A 24,274-nucleotide genomic window follows, 5' to 3' on the forward strand; every position below is an offset into this window, starting at 1 on the left:
CTTCCCAGGCCTAGAGGTGAGACTAGCCGGCCTTTGATTTGCAGATAAACATGTTTTTTAGGACCAATGAGGACATGTAAATGCTTTGTGTTGGTTAGCCCCAGGGAAATCCCACCTCCTAGGTTTAACATGCCTGAATCCTTAGAGGCAGCAGCAGGGGTTTGGACAATAGGTTACTAGATCTGGATCTGCCAGTGTTGAGTTGTAAACTCTCAAGCTCCCTATGACCCTGCCCCCAGACCTGGGCCTATTTAGCTCCAGACCAGCTCAGGCACCATGTGTCTTCAGTTTGAATTTGTCTCCTAGCTCTTTCTCTGGTCACGGTGAAGTCACACTTCAGCTCTCAATTGGAGCTGATCTGATTCGTTGGTATTGTTTTTCTGATTTTTTTTTTCCTCTTCAGTTCTCATGGCTCCGTTTTCTGACTGTGTTTAAGTGTATTTGCAGGGCTGAAGATCTTTAGGACAGGACTCCATATCGAGCCCGCTGGTGTTCTAATAAAGACTTAAGATTTCCCCTCTCAAAATGTGGCTTCTCCCTTCTTACCCTGTAACAAGAATTCCCTCTTCTTCCCCTCCCCACCTTTTTTTTTTTTTTTTACTAAATGTTGCAGCTTATAAGAGAATGTAAGGCTCAAAGAAAAGAAAATAGTATCTGTGTGCTTTAAATCAAACTTTATTAATACAATGTTAATCTCTGAATTCCTGGATGCTCTTTGCCACACCTCATTTCTCCAGCTCTATTCCTTGGTCTCTTTAGCAGCTGTGGAAGCCAAATAGGACTGAGCGGTGGGAATGTAAATGGCAGGATAAGATAGTTTCCTAGCTGAGGTGAGCCTGAGCTAATGAGCAAGCAATGTGCTGGACCAGCCAAGCAGAGAGAGGAAGAGACCAGACCAGTGTTCCGAGCTCGGAACAATGTGTGCAGTCCAGGCCACATCCGAGGAACTCCAAGTGACCTGGTGTGGCTGGAACACGGGCATGTATGGGAGTGGTGAGATGTCTCCAGAGAAGGAAGCAAGAAGCACTTTGTTCTGAGCCCTTTTCACCATGCTCCATTTTCAATCAAAAGAGTGATTCTCCAAAACAGCCAGGGAACGCCTAGGAGAGAAGGCAGAATCCTGACTCTACAATAAATACCTTGGAAGGCTTGGAAGGCAGCTCCTCTGGCTGCAGGCTTGGAGCCACGGGCATCATATGTGTGATCTGTGCAGACCACTAGGCGGGGAATGGAGTGCTTGCTCCGACTGGAAACGAAGCATCCAAAGCTTTGTAGTTATTTATTTGCTTTTAGGGAAAGGCGCATGTCCCAAGCTCAGAGCAAATTATTGAAGGAACCTCCCTGCTGGCTCAGAGCCGAAGCGCAGGATAAGAGACAGCCTGGACTGATCACATTTGAAATGTACAGACATTATGGAGAAATGTTTTTCCCCAGATGGTTTCTCCTCCTTCCTTCTGCAGTCCCTGAAAGCCTGAACCCGCCCCCCCCCCGCCCCCGCCAAGCTCTTCTCTCTCCCTTCAGAAATGTATTATATGCTGGAAGAGATAAGCCATAAAACATGGGCATTTCATTTGTTTATCAAATCCAAAGGTCATACTCAGGGACTCTCAAGTCTCACATACATACCCACTTAACTCTCTGCAGAGATTCTAAAACAGTCCATTGAAACAGTCTACAAAAGCAGAACATTTTAGTTCTCAAAATAAACTTAGGCCTTTCCCATCGCAGACCAGTATCATTGCCCAGAGGAGGCTCAAAGGCCTGTGAATTTGCTTCAGTGCTTAATGCCAGAGAATGAATCTTGAAAAGTTTCCCTGATAATAAGAGGAAACTGACCCTCGCAGCCAACCAAGCACTGTAGCAGGGGCTGAGTGCTCTGACCTCCAGAGACCATGAATTCAAGGCCAGAAAGAATGCAACAAACACATTGTCTCCATGCCGTATCTCCACGTGATGGACTCTTCCTGGGAGACAGAACATTAGTTGGGAGGACTGAGGATCATGGAAGACCATGCCTTGCTCTGGCCCCATCCCCTGCAGGAGCCAGGTATCATCACTGCCATCCCCTGGGTTCTGGTACTTCAGTCATGAAGGCTGGAAGTCCACAAGGCAGGTGTAGGCAGGGTTGTTCTTCCTTAGGGCCATGTGGGAACATCAAGGCTTAGCCTCAGGAATCCTTAGCTTTATGTGCCATCCCCCTCCCAAAAGCAAAGAGAATTTTCTTGCCCAGGGACAGAGAAACAATCTCCCATTGTTAATATTTGCAGTCTCTTTTTCTAGACCTGCTGGCTCAGTGGCCAAAATGAGCTCTCCTTATAAAGTGCTGGACTCTATCTGGGAAGGGGCTAACTGGATACTTTTAGATTGAAAAGCTGCCAAAGTGGGGCAGGGGCGGGGCAGAGATGGAAAAGTCTTCAAAAATGAAGGCCTAAGAGATCAGAAGGGCCTAGATTCAAAGTCCACATGCTCATGTTCACACATAGCGTCCCAGGTAAGGTACAAGTAGTACCCAGGTGCTAGCTACAGAACATTCACCAAGGTTAGCACAGTGACAAAGAAACCCATGTGGGGCATTGTGCCAAGCACTTCCCATACACCGTGTCATTGCTCCCTGGCCTCACAGGCCACCTGGGACAGAAGGAAGCCACCAAAGCATGGCACAGATGTACAGGAAGATTCCTATAGCCTTCTTGGGCTTCAAGGGACCCTACTGACAATATTAGTCTCCTAGGACTACCACAACAGAGCACCTTAGATTCAATGGTTTAAGCAACAGAAACTTCTTATCACACAGTCATGAAGGCTGGAAGTCCACAATATGGGTGTAGGCAGGGTTGTTCTTCCTTAGGGCCATGTGGGAAGGCCCCTTTCCTTGCCCCCCCTCAGCATCTCTTTGCAGTTTTTCCTCTATGCATGTCTTTCATGCATAGTCCCCAACCAGTCCTATGGGATTAGGGCCCACCTCATTTTAACTAGATTGCCTCAGTCAAGATACCTGCTGGGTACCTGTGGCTCACAGTTGTAATCCTAGCTCCACAGGAGGCTGAGATCTGAGGGTCTGTATTCAAAGCTCATACAGGCAGACAAATCTGTGAAACTCTCTTTAATTAGCCAGCTAAAGCTGGACACAGAGGTATAGGTCAAGTGGTACAGCACCATCTTTGAGCAAAAATGTCAAGCAGGGAGCGCAAAGCCCTGATTTCAAGCCCCACGACTAGCATAGATAGGAAAGAAAAAAACCCATATTGTGAGGTACTAGATTAAACCTTCAGTACATCAGTGATTCACCACCCACCCATCAGAGCTGTCCCACCCTGCTCTTACTAAATGAGGGGATTGAAGCACAAGGCACACAGCAAGTTTGAAAAAGTAAAAATTTTTAAGGCTTCTGGCCTCAACCAGATCTCTCCAGGAGCAACAGTAGTCTGCCTTATGTCCTTCCCTAAGAAGGGCACCCATCCATGAGCTCAGACACATCTAGGAAGCACCCAGTCAAATGTCTATAGGCCTGGAGTAAGGACACACAAAGACTTCCTTATCAGCCAACAAGTGGGGAAGGCCTGGAATACTGCCATTCAAGCAGCCCTGTAAATGGAAAATGCTATACCCAGCAAATCTTCCTTTTAGTGGCCAGCCCCTAATAGGGAGCCAGAATTACCATTAGCCAGAATTTGGCTGGGATTCTGATGGACCCCCTCCCCTTTGTGTCAGGCTGACCAGAAGGCCTCTTGTAGCTTCAAAAACAGAAGCAAAAGTTGAGGTTGAATATAGCAAAATGTAGGGAGACACGAAATCACAGACAGGGTTGACAGGCTGCAGAGATGAAAGGGGAACATTCACCTTCTATTTCCTCTGTACCCGTCCTGCTGCTTTTGCAGCAGGCTTGCTTTTTTATTATTATTTTAAATTTTTCATTCAATAAAAATAGCTTGGTGGGAATATATTTTATAGCATTCGTGGAAATAAAACTAGGAACCACATCATAGAATGTTCTGCAAACTTGGCAAGGCTCCCACAGCCGCTCCAAGTTCTCCTGATTTATGCAGCAACAGTGGACACCCTTGCCTTGTCCCAGGTGAGGTCTGGCCTTTAGGGAGGAAAGGAGGAGGAGGTTCAGAACATCAGCTGTTTTCCCTGGCCAGGGCTAGAAACACAGCTTTGTCCCAGCCTGCCTTCCGAACTGTAAAAAAGTTTCCATCACAAAGGATTGATTCAGGAAACCAGGGTTACAGGCAAATGGGTCTTGTTTGAAAATGGTGAAACTGGGCAAGGCCTGGGGCTTCCTGCCCTGATAGCTCTCCTGGGGTCTGGGACCAGCCCAGAGGGGGTGGGGTGTGGCAGCTTTGCAGGTTACAGGATGTGAAAGTGGGGACTGAGGTTAGGAAAAAAAGAATAAAAGGCTGAGACCAGAACACGCCCAGCAGAGGCCATGTGCAGTTCTCTTCTTCAGGGTTTCCTGTGGGTACACTGAGAACATTGTGTTCTGGCTGTGAACTTACCCTGCCTAGCCCGCTCCACACTCAGCTCCTGGGTCCTAGTGCAGGGCCCAGCTAGCTTCAACTTTTGCTCCCTTGCACCTGTGTGAAGCCATTTCCACTTCATCCTGACTGCAAAGTGAGGTCTCCAGCAGCCAACCTTTAATCACTGGAGACTCCACTCCGATGGGTCTTAAGGTGTGTGGCGCAGCCACACAGGAGCCCTTCATGTCCCTTCTAACAAAGTAATCCTTGGCGTGTCTAGACTGGGTTCAATCAACTTGGAAGAACAACGCATGTTTGCACTTATTAGAGGATTATGGTTCAGATGCCCTGTCACTTTAGAGGTGACCTTTTTTGAGGCATTATTTCAAAGTTTCTCCCCAGAGAAGTTAGATAAAGCTTGCTTTCCTGCTTTTTCTTCCTTCCTTCCTTTTTCCTTCCCTTTCTTTCCTTCTTCCCTTCTTTCTTCCTTTCTTTTGTGGTGATAGTGTTGGACCAGCCCATGCCAAGCACTCCCTCTACACTTCAGCTTCACTAACTTCTTTCCTCCTTCCTTTCTTTCTTCAATCTTACTGTTATTATAAAGGTGATGTACAGAGAGGTTACAGCTACATCAGTCAGGTAAGGAATACATTCTTTTTCTTTTTCTTGGTTTTTTTTTTTTTGCCAGTCCTGGGACTTGAACTCAGGGCTTGGGCTTTCTACCACTTGAGCTACAGCACCACTTCTGGCTTTTTCTGTGTATGTAGTATGGAGGAATCAAACTCAGGGCTTCATGCATGCTAGGCAAGTACTCTACCACTAGGCCACATTTTCAGCCCTTTTTCTTTTCTTTTCTTTTCCTTTCTTTCTCTCTCTCTCTCACCCCCACCCACTGGTTTCTTTCTTTTTGTGCCAGTCCTAGGACAACCCTGAATGCTGTCCCTGAACTTTTGTACTTTCATACTCAAGGCTAGTGCTCTACTACATGAGCCACAGCTCCACTTCCAGCTTTTGGAGTAGCTAATTGGAGATAAGAGTCTCATAGGCTTTCTGCCCAGGCTAGTTACTTTGAAATATACAATTATTGTCATCCACAGTTACCTTGTTGTTCTATAGAACATTAGCATTTATTCCTGTTACCCAATTGCTCCCCTGTACCACCGGGGCCATGTTCCATTCTACCTGCACCCCCTCTCCCCCCACTAATTGGTATTGTCCCTTTGGGTCTCAACTCAAAACCTTTTTCCTTAAGTAGATGCTCCTGGGCCCCCAGCACTCGGAGCTGTCCTAGAACTGTGACCCTGAGGATTACTTGTTAAATGTCTTTTTGTGCTGGCCTGTTTGGGACAGTTGTGTCCATTCTCCCAGCCAAGGCCCCAAAGCCAAGCATGTGCCCAGTGTATAACTGTTGACTGACCGTGAGTGGAGGAGAGCCCTTCCAATGACTGACATTATTGACTATGAATCAAGAATCTTGCATACATAAGACAAAGGGTGTGATGGGACAAGAAACAAAGATGACTTGGAAAAACAAGTTTATAGTTTCTTTTTTGTCAGTTGTGGGGCTTAAACTTAGGGCATGGGCACTATCTCTGAGCTCTTTTTGCCCAAGGCTAGCACTCTACCTCTTTGAGACACAGCACATTTCCACTTTTCTGGTGGTTACTTGGAGATGAGTCTCATGGATTTTTCCTGCCTGGGCTGGCTTTGAACCACGATCTTCAGATCTCGGCCTCCGAAGTAGCAAGGGTTACAGGTGTGAGCCACAGGCACAAGTTTGTGTGCTAATATCTTGGTCCCTGGTGTGAAGGGATTCTGGGTAAGGGATTACAGGGAGGCAACTTGGTCATAGGGCTCTACCCTATAATGAGATCTCCTAAGAGCAAAGATGTTGGTTTTAAGTAGAAGTTACTACCCTTTGTGTTTGTCTTCTTCTGCATAAGGCTTGTTTCTATTTCTCTGCTACGTTGTGAAATAGCCGGGGAGCTTTTACCAAATGCCACATCATTTGGACCTTTCAGCCACCAGTTTTGAACATTGCCTTTATGAAGTACCCAGCCTATTTTGCCATAGCAACACAAAAAAGACTAACATAGTTCTCATCCACTTCTAAGTACCTTCTCCTTCTCTGTTGGCCCATCAATTTTTGGCTACTTTGGCTGGGGCCTGCCTTATGTCTCTGAGTTCCAGAATCATACACAGCCCATAGATCAATCCAGGGCCTAGTGACTGTTCAAGGTGGCAGTCTGAGGATGTTCATGATGAGCGATCCCAGGCTCTGAATCAGGGTCTAAACAAGTACAATAAAAGAAAGCATTTATTAACCAGGCACCATAGGCTCATGCCTACAACCCTAAGCCTATTCTTGAGACTGAGATGTTATGGTCACAATTTGAAGCCAGACCAAACAGGAAGATCTATAGAATCCTTATCTCCAATTAACTAGCAAAAAGTCAGAAGTGCATCTGTGGTTCAAGTGGTGGAGTGCTAGCCTTGTGCTAAAAAGCTAAGGGACAGCAAGCTGGCCCTGAGTTCAAGATCCAGCAAAAGGATGGGGGGGCAGAGGCAGGATATATATGTGAAGGGATAGATGCAACACTACCCCAAATCCAGTCATCACCTGCTGTAGTACATGCCATGGAAAATAAATGTAGATGATTACTGTGTCAATTAAAACTGTAAACAAAATAATTCAAGGATGGACACATGGATTTAAATGGTACAATGCTAACCCAGCAAACATGGAACCCCGAGTTTAAACTACAGTACTGAAAAAAACTTTAGCAAACTCTGAAAACACATAAATTACACTTCCCTTTGTGTCAATTATATCTCAATAAAATTGTTTAGAAAACCTGTTTCAAAATGGAAAACAATGAGTGGGATGAAAAAGGCACAGAAGAGCCTCCAGGCAGAGCTAACAGTGCTTTTGAAGAGCTGAGCTGAGGCGGCTCCTTAAAAAAACTGGGGGAAGTCTCCTGTCTGCAGAACTCGGCCCCAGGAAGGCCTAACCTTCCCTCCAGGCTGCTCTCAGCATTGTTAAAGCTAGTGAGAAAGGAATCCACTCCTCTGTGCCCTTCCCAAGCTTGTCTGGGAAACAGGAAAATCTCTCAATGACAGCTGGGACACTTGAAGGCAGGAAGACAGGGAGGTGGCTGGGAAGGACAGAGGCTGGAGTAAGCAATGCAACCCCAGACTAAGATGCTGGTTAAATCACTTCTCATCTACTCCAGACCTCTATTTAGTAGATACCTGATTGTTCAACTGATGAATGGATGGCTTCAGTTTCTATTTATTAAAAGACTCCTTCCAAAATGAATATTCTGCTTTTCAACAACAAACTCCTTGAGAAGAGTAAGGATGGTATCCATCACAAAGCCATGACAGAGTTTGTGAAATTGTCACCAGACACAGGTGAGCGTTAGCGAAGCTTCCCGTTGCATATAGGGATTCTTCCCTGAGGGTCCTTGACTTCAATCACAGAGTAAGAATTTCTGGACAAGTCACAATGGTAAGAAAACTTGGCAGAGCTTTATTGAATAAATAAACAAGCAGGCAGACAGACAAAAAGTAGACAAACAGAAAAAAATGGGCACAGTCTGTGAGATTGTGAGTGCTCTCAAAGGGAGAGAGAGAGATAGAGAGGGGAGACACACACAGAAGAGAAACACACAGCTCCTTGGGCTATTGGGGTATTTACAGACTAAAGGCAGAGGGTCTAGCTTCAGTATTATGCAAAGGTAAGTGCTTTGTCTTTGCTCTAATTATACTTGGTGTTACGTTCTGCATTTCCAGGTAAGAATGCATCCTGCCATAAAACAGAAGCTTATCCTTGAGATGAGGAAGTGCCCTGTTATCTGTATTTTGGGCTGGTAGCTTAAGTTTTCTCAGGAAGGAATGCATTCTGTCAGTCAGTTGTTAATTCTTGGGTGAGAAGAATTGCACCCTGTTGTCTCTCTTTGAAGCAAAGATAGCACTTTCGTATTTCTAAATACCATATTTCTGAGTTGCCTTCAACTGGCCTATTTCCTTAAGTTGTTCTGCTTCAGAACACTCACCATGAAGTCAGTGTAAAAGTTGAAGTTAAAATGGGGCCAGGAGTTTGGCCTAATGGTAGAGTGCTTGCCTAGCATGCACGAAGACCTGGGTTCAATTCCTCGATACCACATACATAGAAAAAAGCCAGAAAATGTGCTGTGGTTCAAATGGTAGAGCTCTAGCCTTGAGAAAGCCCAAGGACAGTGCCCAGCCCCTGAGTTCAAGGCCCAGGACTGGCAAAAAAAAATAGCTAAAGTTAAAGCAGGGCACTGGTGGCTCATGCCCATAATCCTAGCTGCTCAGGAAACAGATCTGAGGATTGTAGTTCAAAGCCTGGCTGGGCATGAATGTCCCTGAGACTTTTCTCTTTAATAAACCACCAGAAGGCCAAAGTGAAGCTGTTGCTCAAGTTATAAGAGCACTAGTTTTGAGCACAAAAGCTCAGAGACAGTGATCAGAAGCTGAGTTCAAGCCCTATGACAGGCAGGCACAGGCACAGGTGTGTACATGTACATGTACACGTGCGGACACACACACACACACAGCTTAGTGGTGACAATGAACATCAATCTTGTTCTTAGTACTCCATTTCAGAGGAAGAAGATCAAGAATGGCGGTATGGGGTTGAGAAGTTATTACAAAAACAAGAACTAAGATGTCCAGAGTCTGAAATTTTACACATATTTCTTTAAAACACCAAACCTGTCAGATGTCTGGAGCCCATCAGGACTTGCTATCGATGTTCACAGAATAGACATGCCCTCTGCCTGCCCTGACTCAAGCAACTACAGTAAGGGCAAGAGTTCCCAGCTGGCCACACCCTCAAATGTATTTTCCCCTCTCCTGTGGGTTTCCAGGCTAGCCCACAGAAGCCTGATTCATCCACAACCACACTGAAACATAGAATTAATTCTGGCTATACCCTGGGAGAGCTAGGCGGTTGTGGTGACCACACCACCATGGGCAGTATTATTTCCATGGGAAACTGCCTTCTGAGCTCCAAGCAAATCAAATTATAAGTGGGACATAGGCACACCCACGTTTGAATCCTAGTTTTAACACTTCCTAACCAGGTGGTCACAGACAAGACACCAGCTCTGCAGCCTCCATTGCTTGCCTTTTTTATTAAAAAAAGAAAAAGAAAAAAAAAAGAGTACCTCTTGAACCATAGAAGGGTCTAGTGCACACTAAATACACACTTGTGGAAATGCCTGGCTGCTGACGGGAGGAGAGAGACCTTGAAGCAAGGCTCCAAGTTCAGACCTGCTGCGGGTCCTTATCCAGCTTTGCGTAGGACAGTGTTACCACCACTGTTTATGAGATAAATCACACAACATTCCTTTATCTTTGACCTTCTGCTGCAGGCTCTTGCTGGTTTATCTGAACTCCCCCCCCCCTCCTACCAAAAAAAAAAAAATCCTTCTCCTGCCTCTGCCCAGGCTAACACCCCTCCTCCCTTCAATGATTATTATTGTTCTGGCTTCCTCTGCTCAGGTCCTGGGAAGAGGCTGAGCCTCCAGAAAGGGCCAGAAGTCCTGGCCTTTCACCCTGAGCCTGGATGTTAGGCTCTCCCCACCCCTCACCGGGCAGCTGCCAGCAAGTGGGAGAGGGTGTACCCCGCCAGCTGAAGTCAGCTGAAGGCTGGCCTCCTCCACAGGGCTGGGCTCTGGCCCCTCCTCCATCTGTTTGTTTCCCCAGCCAGCAAAGAGAACGCAGTGTACCGAGGACGTGCTGACGGCTAGGGAATCCGTGGGGTCCTAAAGGTTGACCTGCTTCAGTTTCTTGCCAGTCTTCCTCAAATGTCAAGAGTCTGTTGGTCTTTAGACACCTTGAATGAGCCTCCTCTGCCTTCCCCCTCGGTGCCAGGGTCCCCACAGCCCTCCAATCTGCCCATGCCCCATCTCTGTATAGTACTGCTCTGCTCTAGCCACCACAGCACCTGGGAAAATGTATGCCAATGTAGGGATGTAGCTCAGTGGTGGAGTCTCATGGTAAAAATCCAGCAGGGTAGAAGGCATAAAAAACAAACGCTTTACCTTTTCCTTCACTTCATAAGTGAACATGTAGCCTAGATGACTGTTTGATGTGTTTACAGATGTGTGTCTGAGCCAGGCACCAGTGGCTCACACTTGTAATCCTCACTATTCAGAAGACTGAGATCTGAGGATCTCAGTTCAAAGCCAGCCCAGGCAGAAAAAAACATTAAATTCTTATCCCCTATTAACCACCAAAATGCCACACGTGGAGATGTTGCCTAAGTAGTAGAGCATAGTATAGTATGAAAAATAAACAACATGTGTGTCTACAAGGGAGGGCTCTCTTTCTTACCTATCTACCTAGCATCTATCTTAGAATAGGATTTGTACAGGATACAAACTGTTCTGCAATTTGTTTTCACCTAATAGTGTATCTTGGACAACTTTGCCAAAATATCCCTAATGTTAGGTAAATGCTCTTCCAATGAGCTGCATTCCCAGCTACCTCCCCCTTACCACCACACACCCCTCCATTATTTAGATGAATTGCACTTCACTTAACTATGCTACCAGAGACACTTAGGAGGTTTTACTTTTGCAAAATGTATGTATGTATGTATGTATGTATTTATTTTCATGCCTGTCCTGGGGCTTGAACTCAGGGCCTGCACACTATCCCTGAGCTTTTGTGCTCAAGACTGGCATTCTACCACTTTGCACAGCTCCACTTCCAACTTTTTGGTGGTTAATTAGAGATGAGAGTCTCATGGACTTCACTGCTCCTAAATGGCTTTGAACCATGACCTTCAGATCTCAGCTTCCTGAGTAGCTAGTTACTGTAGGTGTGAACTACCCAGCACCTGACTCATTTTGCATTTCTGCTGCTGCTATCTAATTGGGTTTTAAACTGCCAGTCTGCCATCCATACCAAGCAAAATCCTAAGGCTCGATCTGATTCTCATTCCCAGGAGAAGCATCTTCCCAGATCGGCGTCCCTCACTGAGCATCTATCTCCCCTGCACCTTAGGCTCCTCCAGAGAGGATGCAGTGCAGGAGCACCTGGCAAGGTGCCTTCCAGGCCTGTCAACCCAGCAGTTTTTGAACCAGTCCCAGAGCTGCCCAAGAAAAATGTTCTTAAGCCACATAGATAACTCATTTTTATTTTATTTTCCAGCGTATTTATTTGAGAGAGCCGGAATGAAACAGATACTGATCCTGGCCCCCTGGAGTTTGCAGTTTAGTGGTAAAGACAGGCATTAGACCCTCACTTGAATGAGTGCATTTGTAATTACAACTAGGGCAAGTGCTTTGAGAGGAAACCACAGAAGAGAATGGATGGGAACAACCAGGGAAGGCTTCTCTGCAGAGGTGATGAGCTTGCAGTAGGAGATGCCAGCAGACCGTGGGATCTGGACACTTCCCCTTTAGTCTTTTACAGTATGCAAGGAGGGAATTCCCCCCTTTCATTTTTAACTTTCTATGACAATAACAAATGCTATGAGAGTGTAGAGGAAGCAGAATTCTTCATTACCTCGGAGAGATTAGTAGTTTTCTTGCTGATATATATATATATATATATGGATCATATATATTGGGATATATATATATATATAGAGAGAGAGAGAGAGAGAGAGGAGAGAGAGAGAGAGAGAGAGAAAGAGAGAGAGAGAGAGAGAGTGTATATACTGTATGTATCTGATCCTGGATCTGGGGTGTCAAGGGGGCATTTTGGTAATAGTGGTGGTGAGATATTAAGAAATGTAAAATATGGGCCAGGAGTTTGGCCTAGTGGTAGAGTGCGTGCCTAGCATGCACAAAGACCCGGGTTCGATTCCTTGGTACCACATACATAGAAAAACAGCTGGAAGTGGTGCTGAGACTCAAGTGGTAGAGTGCTAAGCCTTGAGAAAGTCCAAGGACAGTGCTCAGGCCCTGAGCCCAAGCCCAGGACTGGCAAAAAAAAAAAAAGAAAAGAAAAGAAAATCTGAGACTCATCTCCAATCAACTATCAGAAGGATAGAAGGAAGGAAAAAAGGCAAGCAGACTGGAAGCGGAGATATGTCTCAAGTAGGAAAGCAACAGCCTTGAGCAAAGAGGCTAAACCCCCTTCCCAGTTGATACCCAAATCCACCAACTGTTTCAGTCCTTTACATAAAATAACACAGTGTTTGCATATAATTCATGCCTCTAGATTACTTACAATGCAATGAAATACTATGTAAATAGTTATTATTCTCTGTTGCTTAGGGGAAAAAAATAACAACAAAAAGACCTTCTGTACCAATTCAATACTGGTATATTTTTTTCTTTTCTGACTACTTTCAACTTGAACTTGGTTGCATCCACAGATACAGAAGGTTAACTGTAATTGGTATGACAAGAGAAGTAAGCTGGAAGAAAACTGAGACCACAAAGGAATGGAATCCCAGGGTACAGGGAACCTGGGAAAAGTCAGTTGCATCTGAATTGAAAGAAAAATTCAAGTGGAAAAGCAGGTTAATGTGTGCAAGCATGTCTTCCCCACCCCCAGCCCCCAGAGGCCACCTATTCCATGGGCAGGGGGAATGAGAGAAGATAGAAATCTGCTGTTACCTCTGTCAGTCGCAATTCCAAGTCTACATCTGCCTAAACTGTTTAGAGTGGTTTAAAAAAAAAAAAAAACAACACTGTAAATTATATACTGGTACTTGTTGATCTTCTCTTTATGATTTACCTATGTGGCTGTATATATTTTGCACATCTACATGCATATTATAGTGCAAAGCTGTATACACAAAGTAATGTATACTGTACTTTATGGAGAATTTAAGAGCGTTTTGAAGGTAATGAGAACCATATGTGATTTCCCCCTTGTAGGTTATAGGAGGAGATGAATCTGAAGATAGACAAGGGCTTGTCCTGGAGGCTTACCAGGCTGAGGTACGAAGCCAGACCTGCTCTAAAAGCATAAGGAGCTATTAAAAGTTTTGGAGAGGGAGCCCTAATGAGGTTTGAACAAAGGAAACATAAACACAAAGTTGCAGGCTTTCCTTATTTCTACTTTTTTTTTTATAAAGAAGAGCTGTTATAATCAAAGCAATAAATTGCAAACCAGTTTTGCCCAGAACTATCTCCATCTCACTTGCTCATTTATAAAGAAAAGCCACCCTGTTGGCAAGGAAGGAGAAAAGCCTAGAACCTTAGGCTTAGCCTCAGCACAATTCAGCAACACTGTTGTTAAATCCAAATCTCGTTCTCTCCCTCTTGAGGCTGGCCAGCCCTGGGTCCTGCTTTGGGATGGTACTTCAGGACATACACTCCTGGAACTCCCGAGAGACTGAGGCACACCTCATTGTGCAGGCCTCAGCAAACACCACGGCTGCGCCAAGTCCTCAAGGAAAGCTTCCATAATGACCGTGTGTGACAATAAAAAGATAAAGAGGCACATGGGTATGTAGGTCAGCTCAAAAATAGCCACCCACCCACTTAGCCTGGGTGACCATTTGTGCCAGGTGGGGACAGGGTTGGCTTGCTTCCCTCCCAACTGATCGCCTTGCTCTTTTCAAGGTTGCCTTATTAAAAAAAAGTAAAAAACAGTCACCGCCCGCACTAGCTGGACAAGGGGGCAGGGCGGGGTTTTGGACCGCAGCCCCACAGGAACAGGCTCAGCTCCCAGTCTGCGCCCCATCCGCCAAGTAAATCCCAGGGTCAGAGGGCAGAGGCTCGGCCGCTCGGACGGGGTTTAGGGTGGCGGCCTTGCCTTTTGCACTCACCCAAGCGGCCTCCCCCATCCCAACAGAGACGGCTTTGTTCTCGACCCGACCCCATCATTACAGCCTCAGGGCCGTGAGGGCCTCCGTGGCCTCTCCACGTCCCTTCCCCCTTCCCCGGCCCACTCTAGAAACGCGCCGGGCCCTTCGCCCTGCCCCCAGCCAGCGCCGACCCAAAGCGCTGAGCTCAGCACCTCCGCGGTGGGGGTGGGGGGGGTGGGGGGGCGGGGCTCACGTTCCTCCGCGACGGCGGGCGGGGCTCAGACAAGCCCCGCCCCTGGACCACTCTTTCTCCAGTCTCCCTGCCCCCGCCCCCACCCCTCCCCGCCCAGGCACTCACGTTCTTCCAGTCACGTCCTCCCTTCCCCCAGGAGGGGGCCAGTGAGGGAAGGACCCCCCCAACTTCCCCAACTCCCCAAGTCAGCTGCTCAGCATCTGCCACTCGGCTGCCCGGCTCACTGGAGAGCGCACCTCGGCTGGGGTGGGGGCGGGATGGGGAGGGAGGGTCTTCCCAGCCCCAAACCAGCTGGCCCTGCTTTGGCTGATGCAGACTTCAGGGAAGTCAGTTAAACTCCTATGTACACCCGCTGTCAGAGTAGAACCTAGAAGTTTCTGTTTAACTTTTTTTGTCTTTCCCCGCCCCCCCACCCAAATACAAAATTCATCAGCTGTCTCCTGCCTGAAGTGCTTCTGACAAAGTCTGTCGCTTGGTGGGTTACAGATGGGACAGCAGGAGCCACGAAGGACCTCTCATCTCACCGACAGGCCTGCCCAGGGGCATCTGCATCCTCAGGGGGAGGGGATGTGGTGACAGAATCACTGTCACTTCCAAGAGTGTTTAGCTAAAGGGAAACTCCTTGTCAATCTGCTGTGCCGGTTCAGTCAGCCTGCCCTGGGGGGCCCTGCAGAATTCTGCAATTCTGAAAGAAGCTGATCAGGTAATACTGGGGCCAAACCCAGAGAAAGATTCCAATGTGGACACTTCCACAGGATTTCAGGTGTTAACGCTACCTCTTCTACACCCCACACTCAACAGTCTCTTTTTGGCTCACAACCAATTATTGGTGGCCTGGGGTCTAGGGCCTGAGCCTCCATGGGGTCACTGCTCCAGCCTGCTGAATAGCCGTGTGAGCTTAGACCAGTCACGGCACCTATCTGAACTTCCATTTTCTTACTTGTTAAGTGACACTGATGAATCCTGACCTGCCTATATATGCTACACAAATATTACTTTCTTTTATTGGCAGGGAGGGGGAATCCTGAACTGATATAGATGTTTTCTAAATCATATGAGTGAAAGATACTTGTGAGGACATAGCAAGTTGCCAGGTGAAGATCTCATAGGCAAGGATTCCAAAGGAAGATTCAGAATGAATGCATACCCTAGGTGATTTATCTTTTAGACAGGCCTGGATTTCCCCAACCTTTGACTACTTGAGGCCACTGGAGATTTTCAAAAGAAGGAAGAAAAGCAAGGATGTGGGGGGGGGGAGAAGGAAGGAAAGGAAGGAGGGAGGGAGTGAGTGGAGGGAGGGAGAAAAAAGGAGAGAGAGGGAGGGAAGGAGAGAATGAGAGAGAGGGGGTGGGGGACTTCTCACAATCCAGGTGGCTCACTTCTGTAATCTAGCTACTCAGGAGAGTGAGATCCATCCATCAAGATTCAAAGTCAGCCTGAGCAGAAAAGTGGTAGAGCTGCAGCCTTAAGCAAAAAAGCTAATCGAGGGCCAGGAGTCTGGCCTAGTGGTAGAGTGCTCGCCTAGCATGCACAAAGCTCTGGGTTCAATTATTCGGCACCGCATACACAGAAAAGCCAGAAATGGCACTGTGGCTCAAGTGGTAGAGCACTGGCCTTAAGCAAAATGTGTCCAAGGACAGTGTCCAGGCCCTGAATTCAAGCCCTGGGACTGGCAAAAAAAAAAAAAAAAGTTAAGTGACAGCACCTTGGTCCTGAGTTCAAGTTTGGCCTAGTGGTAGAATGCTTGCCTAGCATGCACAAAGACCCAGGTTCTGATTCCTCAGTACCACATGCATAGATAAAGCCAAGTAGTAGAGCTCTAGTCTTGAGAAAACTCAAGGACAGTGCTCAGGCCCTGAGTTCAAGCCCCAGGACTGGCAAAGAAAGAAAGACAAAAGAAAGAGAAAAGGAAGGAAGGAAGGAAGGAAGGAAGGAAGGAAGGAAGGAAGAAAAGAAAAGAAAAAGTCATGGGCTGAGAGTAGCGTGGCCTAGTGGTAGTGGTAGAGTGCTTGCCTAGCATGCACAAAGACCCAGGTTCTGATTCCTTGGTACCACATACACAGAAAAGGCCAGAAGTGGTAGAATACTAGGCTTGAGAAAACCCAAGAACAATACTCAGGCTCTGAGTTCAAGCCCCAGGGCTGATTTAAAAAAAAAAAAAAAGGAAAATCATTTCTATGTTAGGTTAGAAGTTTGGCAGGGAGAGGGGGAGGGGGGCCGGGAGATACCTGCTAGGAACCAGTTCCCAAGAGAATTGTATTAGGCCTAACTGCACCTCCTGCCCTACAGTTCAGTTCCTTGTTGGTAAAGTAGGGATATGGAGATTCTGCCCAGGCCTGCCTGCTCAGTCATCCAAAGACAGTAAGATGCTTTGTACTAGCAAGAGTCCTGCCAGAAAGAAAGTGAACTTCTGTGGTGAAGCCCTTTTATTGAAACAGCCTCACACCACCCCTTTGGGAGACTCAGATATTGAAAAGGCCTTATAGGTCTTTTTCTCTGAGGAGAGGAAAGGGATAACAGAGAAGAAAGTAAACTGTTCTGTTTGCTGTCTAAGCTGGTGGTGAGCTGGATGACATTCTGGCTGCCTTTACAGTGACATCTCCTGATCATTCTGTTACCAAGCTCCCACCCACCCAGCTTAAGGAGCAAAGTTCACCCCATCCAGCTTTCCTCTTTGATATTTGACAATGAGAACTCTCAGAAGAAGGGAAAAAATACAGAAATGGCTGAAATTCCACTTTGCCTTCTCTAGCTAACCCACTCCAGACTGGGACAACACCCCCCCCCCCTCCGTCCCCACCAAGGCCAGGCCTGGGATTTTTGGAAAAACAGCTCTGTGGAACTTGTCATATGACAAGTTTTTGCATTGCTACGAACCTGTGGACGTTCCCAAGGACTCTGTGAATCTCTAGTTCTGAGGTTTTAAAACTGGGAGTTCGGTAGAGTGCTTGCCTAGCATGCATGAAGACCCAGGTTCAATTCCTCGGTACCATGTGCATAGAAAAAAAGCCCAAAGTGGTGCTGAGGCTCAAGTGATAGAGCTCTAGCCTTGAGAAAAGTCCAAGGACAGTGCTCAGGCCCTGAGCTCAAGCCCATGACAGGCAAAAAAAAAAAAAAAAAAAAAAAAAACCAACAACAACAACAAAAAACCAAGAAACAAAAACAAAACAAAACAACTGGATTATGAAATCTCAACACTCTCCAGAACCCTAGGGCATATCTTTCTATTAGATGTTTTCTTTTCCTTTTTTTTTTTTTTTAAGGTGAGCGTCAGTAATTTAAGTAGTAAACAATGTAGAGTTTGCTAACAGAATTAGCACAGATACAATATATAACAGATTGCAAAATTGCATTATTTGTAATAACATTACTAGGCTTCAAAGGCATATTCTACTTCTTAAGGACTATGTGGGCACCATGGCCCAGAATTAGTCATCCTTAGCAGCCAGAGAGCCTTGAACTCAGGACAGCTGACTTCTGTCCTCTTAACCTGTAGGGCCATTTCCCTGGAGGTGAGGGGGATGGGCAATCTTTTAGTCTAGGCTTCAGTCCTGAGTAGAGAAGGGACTGCCTAGCATTTCCCCTACCCCATTGTTTTCTTTCCTACTACAGTTCAGGCTCAGGATGGGAGGACAGTTCTATTCTGCTGGTAGAGAGATAGGATTTCTTGCAGAGAGCCAGCCAGGTAGGGAGAAAAAGGATAGTACCCTAGAGTTCAAAGTTTGTCTGGGTCCTTGAGGACTGCGTGGAGTTTACTCTCTGTGTCTTTACTATCACTGGGATCAGCAGGGACTGGCAGAATCTTAAATCTGCCCTACCAACTCTAAAGACCTGTTTGCTTGCCTGCCTGGGTTTATCAAGTCACCCTTTGTGGGGATTTCTGTTGCCTCTGTCCTGTCCCCAAAGGAAATTACTTCTTGTGAAACCCAGGACCCTAGCAGAATTGGCCATCTGTGAGCTCACTATTGTCCTGTGCAGGGCCTTGTCTCTGCAGCTGTATGCCCTTCCCCACCCCTCACATGCCCTGCCCCCACAGGGAGGCTTTGATAGGCTGGAGAGCCAGCATCCATCCCAACAAGTCTTGTCATTTTTTTTTTTCCCCCTAAGAGGTCAGCAGCTGTCTCTATGAAAAGATAAACACAGACTATTCCAGAGAATTTGTGCTAAAGTAACCCACCTAGATCCACCTAATCTGAGTGGGATTTGAGACAAGAACCTCTGTTTTGCAAGCTTGCCAAAAGGTTCCTGTGGGTGTCACATGTGTACATGCACAGGCACGTGCACACAAACATATGTGCACATACTCTGGGGATTGAACCTCATGCATACTGTGCTATACCCACACCCTGGATGGCAGGAGGATTACTAAACTCCTTTAGTGCACTGGTATCCTAGGTCCTTAGTGTCCTGGTCTGTAGATGGGCACAGTCTTTGTTCCTCTGGGCATCATTACAAAGATTTTAAAAGCATCTTTGAAAGGCAGCAATACGTCGTATTGTTAGTATTCCATTCCAAAGCAAAAAAGGCAGCTTCATTTGCAAAGACTCCCACTGAGTCTTTAACTCTCTCTAGGGGAACAATCAAAATCCCACTTGAAGCCCCCCCCCCCCCAAGCCATCAACAGCTTTTCAGTTGCCAGGTGCATTTACAAGCTTGTTATTTTGACCAAGCTGTTTGTTGTTTTAAGTAAAAGAGCCAGGAAAGTCCTGGGAACACTCTTGCCCATTGGTTTCTTATCTCTGTCTGCCGCCACCACTCCACCCTCTCCCTGCCGCCTGCACTCACGGGCTCTTCAGGCCACCTCCCCTACCCACAAGAGAACTTTCCAAAGGGCTGAGGAGGCACCACGATCACCACAGTGCAGGCAAGCAGGCTGGCCTTCAGGGGTTCCCAACTTAAATTCTGGTGTTCCCAGAATCACACCCCCACCCCCAAGATCTGGTTTAACTTCTCAAACCCGATTGAGGCGAACTTGCCAGACTGAGGCCCTGGGAACAAGTGCACAGGACAAGAACCACCGCCTGCACAGGGAGGGGCAGGTGGCAGGGTGCTCCCTGACTTTAAATTACAGGCTATGGTGGGTCCCACGGGAATACTGCAGTTCGGAAGAGGTGGGGTTTCTGCTGGGTCAGGGACCTGGCCAAAGAGACTGCACGAAATGTGAGGGCTTGATCACCAACTTGCCCAGTACGTGACATCAGACCACTCCTGCTGAGAGGTCAGCCATTCTCCCCTCCAGGGTGGCCTCTGTGCAGGGCCTGTATTGCACATGTGTCTATGTCAGGCAGCAGCTGACAGGAATGACACCTCTGTAAGTGGGCGTTCCTACCACGGGATGCAAACCTCAAGGTGTTTTGAGGAGAATGACTGCTTGATGGCACTGGGTCTCCTTTGGAAAGATAAAGATGTTCTGAAACTAGACAGAGGAGGAAGTTGCACAAGGTTCTCAATATATTAACTGTTCACCTTGAAATGGTTTCTTATTATTTTGCAATGCTAGAGATTAAGCCCTGGTCCTCCAGCATTATAGCCTAATACTCTACCACTGAGCCATGTCCCCAGCATTAAGTTGGTTAACTTTAAAAATATGTGAAGGATGTGCAAAACCCTGGGTTTTATCCCCAGTACCTGCAAAATAATGACTGTGATGATGATTTAAGTATTTTACAGCAACTGAAAGGAATACGTTGCTTTGAAAGATACTGTACAAAGCAGACCTCTGCACCACATCACCTCTCCCCAGCTTCCTGGTGTTGCTGATTGTATTCAGCTGCAAGAACTAGGTTGCCTGGAAGCCTCGCTCCCAGCCTTTACCTGAGAAGGGAAATGTTCAGATAGGTCCAAGGCTCCCTCACACAAGATAGAAGCCAAGCTCAAGCCTGCAATCCTGTAAAACTCAGGAGGCTAAGAGCTGAGGATCATAGTCTGAAGCCAGATTGGGCAGAAAAAATCTCCAAGACTCTTATTTCTAATTAACTAGCAGAAGTGGTGGAATGGCTTAAGTGGTGGAATATCAGCCTAGAACCTGCATATTAAAAAAAAAAAGCCAAGCCAGATATCAGTGACTCACACTTGAAATTCTACCTATTCAGAAGGCTGAGATCTGAGGACTATAGTTCAAAGCCAGCCTGGGCAGGAAAGTCCCCAAGAGACTCCAAATCTCCAATTAACCACTCAAAAACCAGTAGAGCTGTGGCTCAAAGTAGTAGAGTGCTGGCGTTGGGCTGAGGGACAGTACCTAGGCCCTGAGTTCAAACCCCATGATCAATCAATCTAAAAAAAAAAAAGACAGAATGAAGGAACAATGAAAGGCCCAGTTAGATGCTGGAATACAGATGTAAATATGAGAAATTCTAGAGAAGCCACCTATCTGTTTCACATAGACAAATATTTAGCCATCCATTCAGTGACTTCCTTCCATGTGCCTGGCACAGTGCTGGCACAGTGGTTATTCAACCTCAATATGAACAGAATACTATCTATTATCATGCAGTCCAGTGGAAATAGAATCTTCCTTCTTTCCTTCCCCGCCCCCCTCACCTTATTTGGTACCAGTACAGTATTGGGGGTTGAACTCAGGGCATTGTATTCTCATTTTGCTTTTCTACTCAAGGCTGGCATTCTGCCACTTGAGCTACACCTCCATTCCTGACTTTTTGCTGGTTAAGAGTATCTTGAGGGGCCGGGAGTTTAGCCTAGCGGTACAATGCTTGCCTAGCATGCACAACAAACTGGGTTCGATTCCTTGGTACCACATACATAGAAAAAAGCCAGAAATGGTGTTGTGGCTCAAGTGGTAGAGCTCTAGCCTTGAGAAAGCCCAAGGACCGCGCCTGGGCCCTGAGTTCAGGGCCCACGACTGGCAAAAAAAAAAAAAGAAAGAAAGAAAGAAAAGAAAAAGAAGAAGAAAAAGAGTCTTTTGAATTTACCTGACCTGTTGTCTTTGAACTGTGGCCCTGAGAGTTGAGCCTCTCAAGAAGCTAGGATTACAAGCATGAAACTTCAGCATCTGCTTCAAAAGTATTAATAAAAGATTTGCACATGGTGTAAGGGGTGAAAGGTTGGGCTGGGGTGCTGTGGAAACATGTCCAGACAAGCCTGGCCTTCGGCCAGCTTTGGCTGAAGGGAGTCTGAGGGGGAGGGGAGGGCACTAAATAGAAGAGCATAGGTTCTCAGGCTCTAGCTGGGAAATGATGGAGTTGTCCCCTCCCAGGAAGATTTGTGTGGGGGCCAGTGTTTCCTACAAGAAGGAATTCTACTTTCTACAGCACAGGATGGGCCCTGAACCTTCCCACCAGCTCCCCAGAGAGGCTGTTAAATCCACCTTCTATAGAGAAAGTAGGGTAAGAGAGGGTGATAGAAGGGGTCAAATGGATCAGGATACATTGTATACATGTGTAGAAACCCACTATACACAAGGAAGAAAGGGAGGGAGGGAAGAAAAGGAAGGAAGAAAGGAAAGAAAAAAGCCAGGCACAGATGGCTCATGCCTGTAATCCTAGCTACTCTACTCAAGAGACTAAGATTGGGAGAGGAAATCTTGAGACTTTATCTCCAATTAATCACAATCATAGAGAGGAAGAGGGGGGGAGAAGGGGGAGGGAGGGAGAGAGCTGTAGCTGAAGTAGTAGAACATTAGATTTGAGCAAAAAAGCTCAGGGCCAGTGCCCAAGCCCCAAGTTCAAGCCTCAGGACAAGCATATACAAAAAGAAAGAAAGAAATCCTCCTTCTAGATCTAAAGATTCTCCTGGCTGATAGTGATATAAGGGTCTTGTCCTCTTCTGTCTCAGGGGGTATCACACAGGAGAAACCATTGACGCCCCCAGCCCAACAGGAAGTAATTTATCCTGGTACTTACCTTCTAATTTGTGAAACCATTCTAGGACTAAGGCTCCATTTCTTTCTTCATAACTTAAAAAAAAAAAACACGAGACATTAATGAATTCCTTTTGAAAAGAAACAAAATAACCCAGTGCAAGATAAATAGCCCTTTCCCCTTTAGAGAAGCTGTTTCATTAAGGAAAGAGATAATGAGTGAAAAAAATTGCTTGGCTCATAGTCCATGATGGTGTTTGATGGATGAGTAATAAACTGACCTTCCAAGCTGGTTCTGGGCGCTTTTGCTTTAGGAATAAATAATTTCTTTAAGTCCAATTTAATGTTTTTCTGTGTTTTTAATTTTCATTTTCCTTAATAGAAAAGAGAGAAGAAAAAGGACTTGGAGATGTATCTCAGAGGTATGACAGAACAATGTCTTCTATCCCTGAAGCATGGAGTTGATTGCCAACACAGTGTGTGAGTGTGTGTGTGTGTGTGTGTGTGTGTGTGTGTGTGTGTGTACACACCAGAACTTGAGCTTGAACTCAGCCTGGGCATTTTCTCTGAGCTTTTTTGCTCAAGATTAGAGCTCTATGGCTTGAACCATACATCTACTTCCAGCTTTTTGGTGGTTAATTGGAGATGATAGATTTTCTGCCAGGGCTGGCCTCAAGCCACAATCCTTAGATATGAGCCATGTATACCTTTTTTTTTTTTGTGGTAGTGGTAGTGGTGCTAGAGTTTGAACTCAGAACCTTGCACTTGTTAAGCAGGTACTCTGTCATTTGAGCCACTCCAACACCTTGCCAGAAGCAGAAAGGGGGAGGAGGAGGAGGAGGAGGAGGAGGAGGAGGAGGAGGAGGAGGAGGAGGAGGAGGAGGAGGAGGAGGAAAGACAGACAGACAGACTCAATCTTCAAGTGTTTCAGGGCAGGCAACAGAAAAACTCACCCCCATAGACCCATAGACCCTCAACGTTTTTTTTCTTTCCACCCAAAAGGACAATCCAAAAGGATGTCACCTCTTCCAGCCTCCAAGCACATCATCTGGCTGTCTCAATATTTAATGTCTTTGAAGCTCTCAGCAGGTGGGAGAAGTTACTGGAGGGAAGAGAAGGCCAGTGTTCAGGCTTTGAAAGCCACCGCATCCAAAAAGCAGTTCAGCAGCTGTTTTTAAGGTGTTCCCTAATCCGAATATTCTGGTGTGGTTTTTTTTTTTTTGTGGTTGTTCATAAATGTGTCCCCATAAATGGTTCTCCCACCTGTAAAAATAAGAGTGGAAGGCAAAGCTTGGAGTGTTGGTTCGCTTAGAGGGCCTGTGGGTTGAGCTTTCTATTAAAAACAATAATAACTGGAGCATGTTCGTTGGGGTGGGGAAGGAGGTAGGACGGGATGGCTGTGACTTGACTTCTCTGGCAACTGTCATGTCCCCCGCACACGGAGGGTCACCGGTCCGTTCTGGTTGACTCCTGGGGCAGTGTCTGATGTAAGTTAGGTTCCTCTTCCATCACGGTCCGTGCGAAGCTCCGGACCAGCGCGGTCCGCCCTGGGGCACCGCTGCTAGGCTTACATTTCCTGCGGCCCCGCCTGTATGATGAAACCTGGCATAGCCATTGCACGCCCGGGCTTTTCTGGAGACCCGGGTCCTGGGTTCGCACGAACTCGGTGTCTCCCCCCGCCCCCACCCCGCTTTCTTTCTTTTACACAAAGCACAGAGACGGGGCTCTAGGACCCGGAGGAAGCCCCGGCCTCTCAGACCAAAGCAGGCTGGGGGCTGGGCCCCGGCTGCAGTCCGTCCCCGGCTCCCAGCCCCGGGACCGAGCTCTAGGAGCCGGGGCCTGTGAGCACGGCTCTGTCCCCCTACCCCACTCCTCTCCTTAGGGACGGCTGGAGACCGAGGGGACGGAGGGGGTTCCCCATGAGACCCCCCCCACCCCGTGTGGCGGACTGGCAGGTGGGACCTCGGGGCTCGGGGACCACGGAGCTGCGGTTGCCCGGT

General features: G+C 46.8%; 1 long non-coding RNA gene across 2 annotated transcripts; it reads right to left on the reverse strand.

The window, feature by feature from the left end:
• Positions 1 to 657: 657 nt before the first annotated feature.
• Positions 658 to 24,274, reverse strand: LOC150054265 (uncharacterized). Of its 2 annotated transcripts, XR_016537845.1 has the most exons (5): positions 23,538 to 24,274; positions 23,298 to 23,376; positions 22,556 to 22,648; positions 22,318 to 22,370; positions 658 to 1,100 (listed from the first exon to the last, which is right to left on the reverse strand). It is a non-coding gene; the product is annotated as an uncharacterized LOC150054265 (long non-coding RNA). The 2 variants fall into 2 exon arrangements; XR_016537844.1 differs by lacking the exon at positions 22,556 to 22,648 and having other exon boundaries at positions 23,538 to 24,265.

This window comes from Megascapheus bottae, chromosome 15 (genome assembly GCF_031878675.1).
Source record: "Megascapheus bottae isolate mThoBot1 chromosome 15, mThoBot2.hap1, whole genome shotgun sequence".
NCBI classification, from domain to species: Eukaryota; Metazoa; Chordata; class Mammalia; order Rodentia; family Geomyidae; genus Megascapheus; species Megascapheus bottae.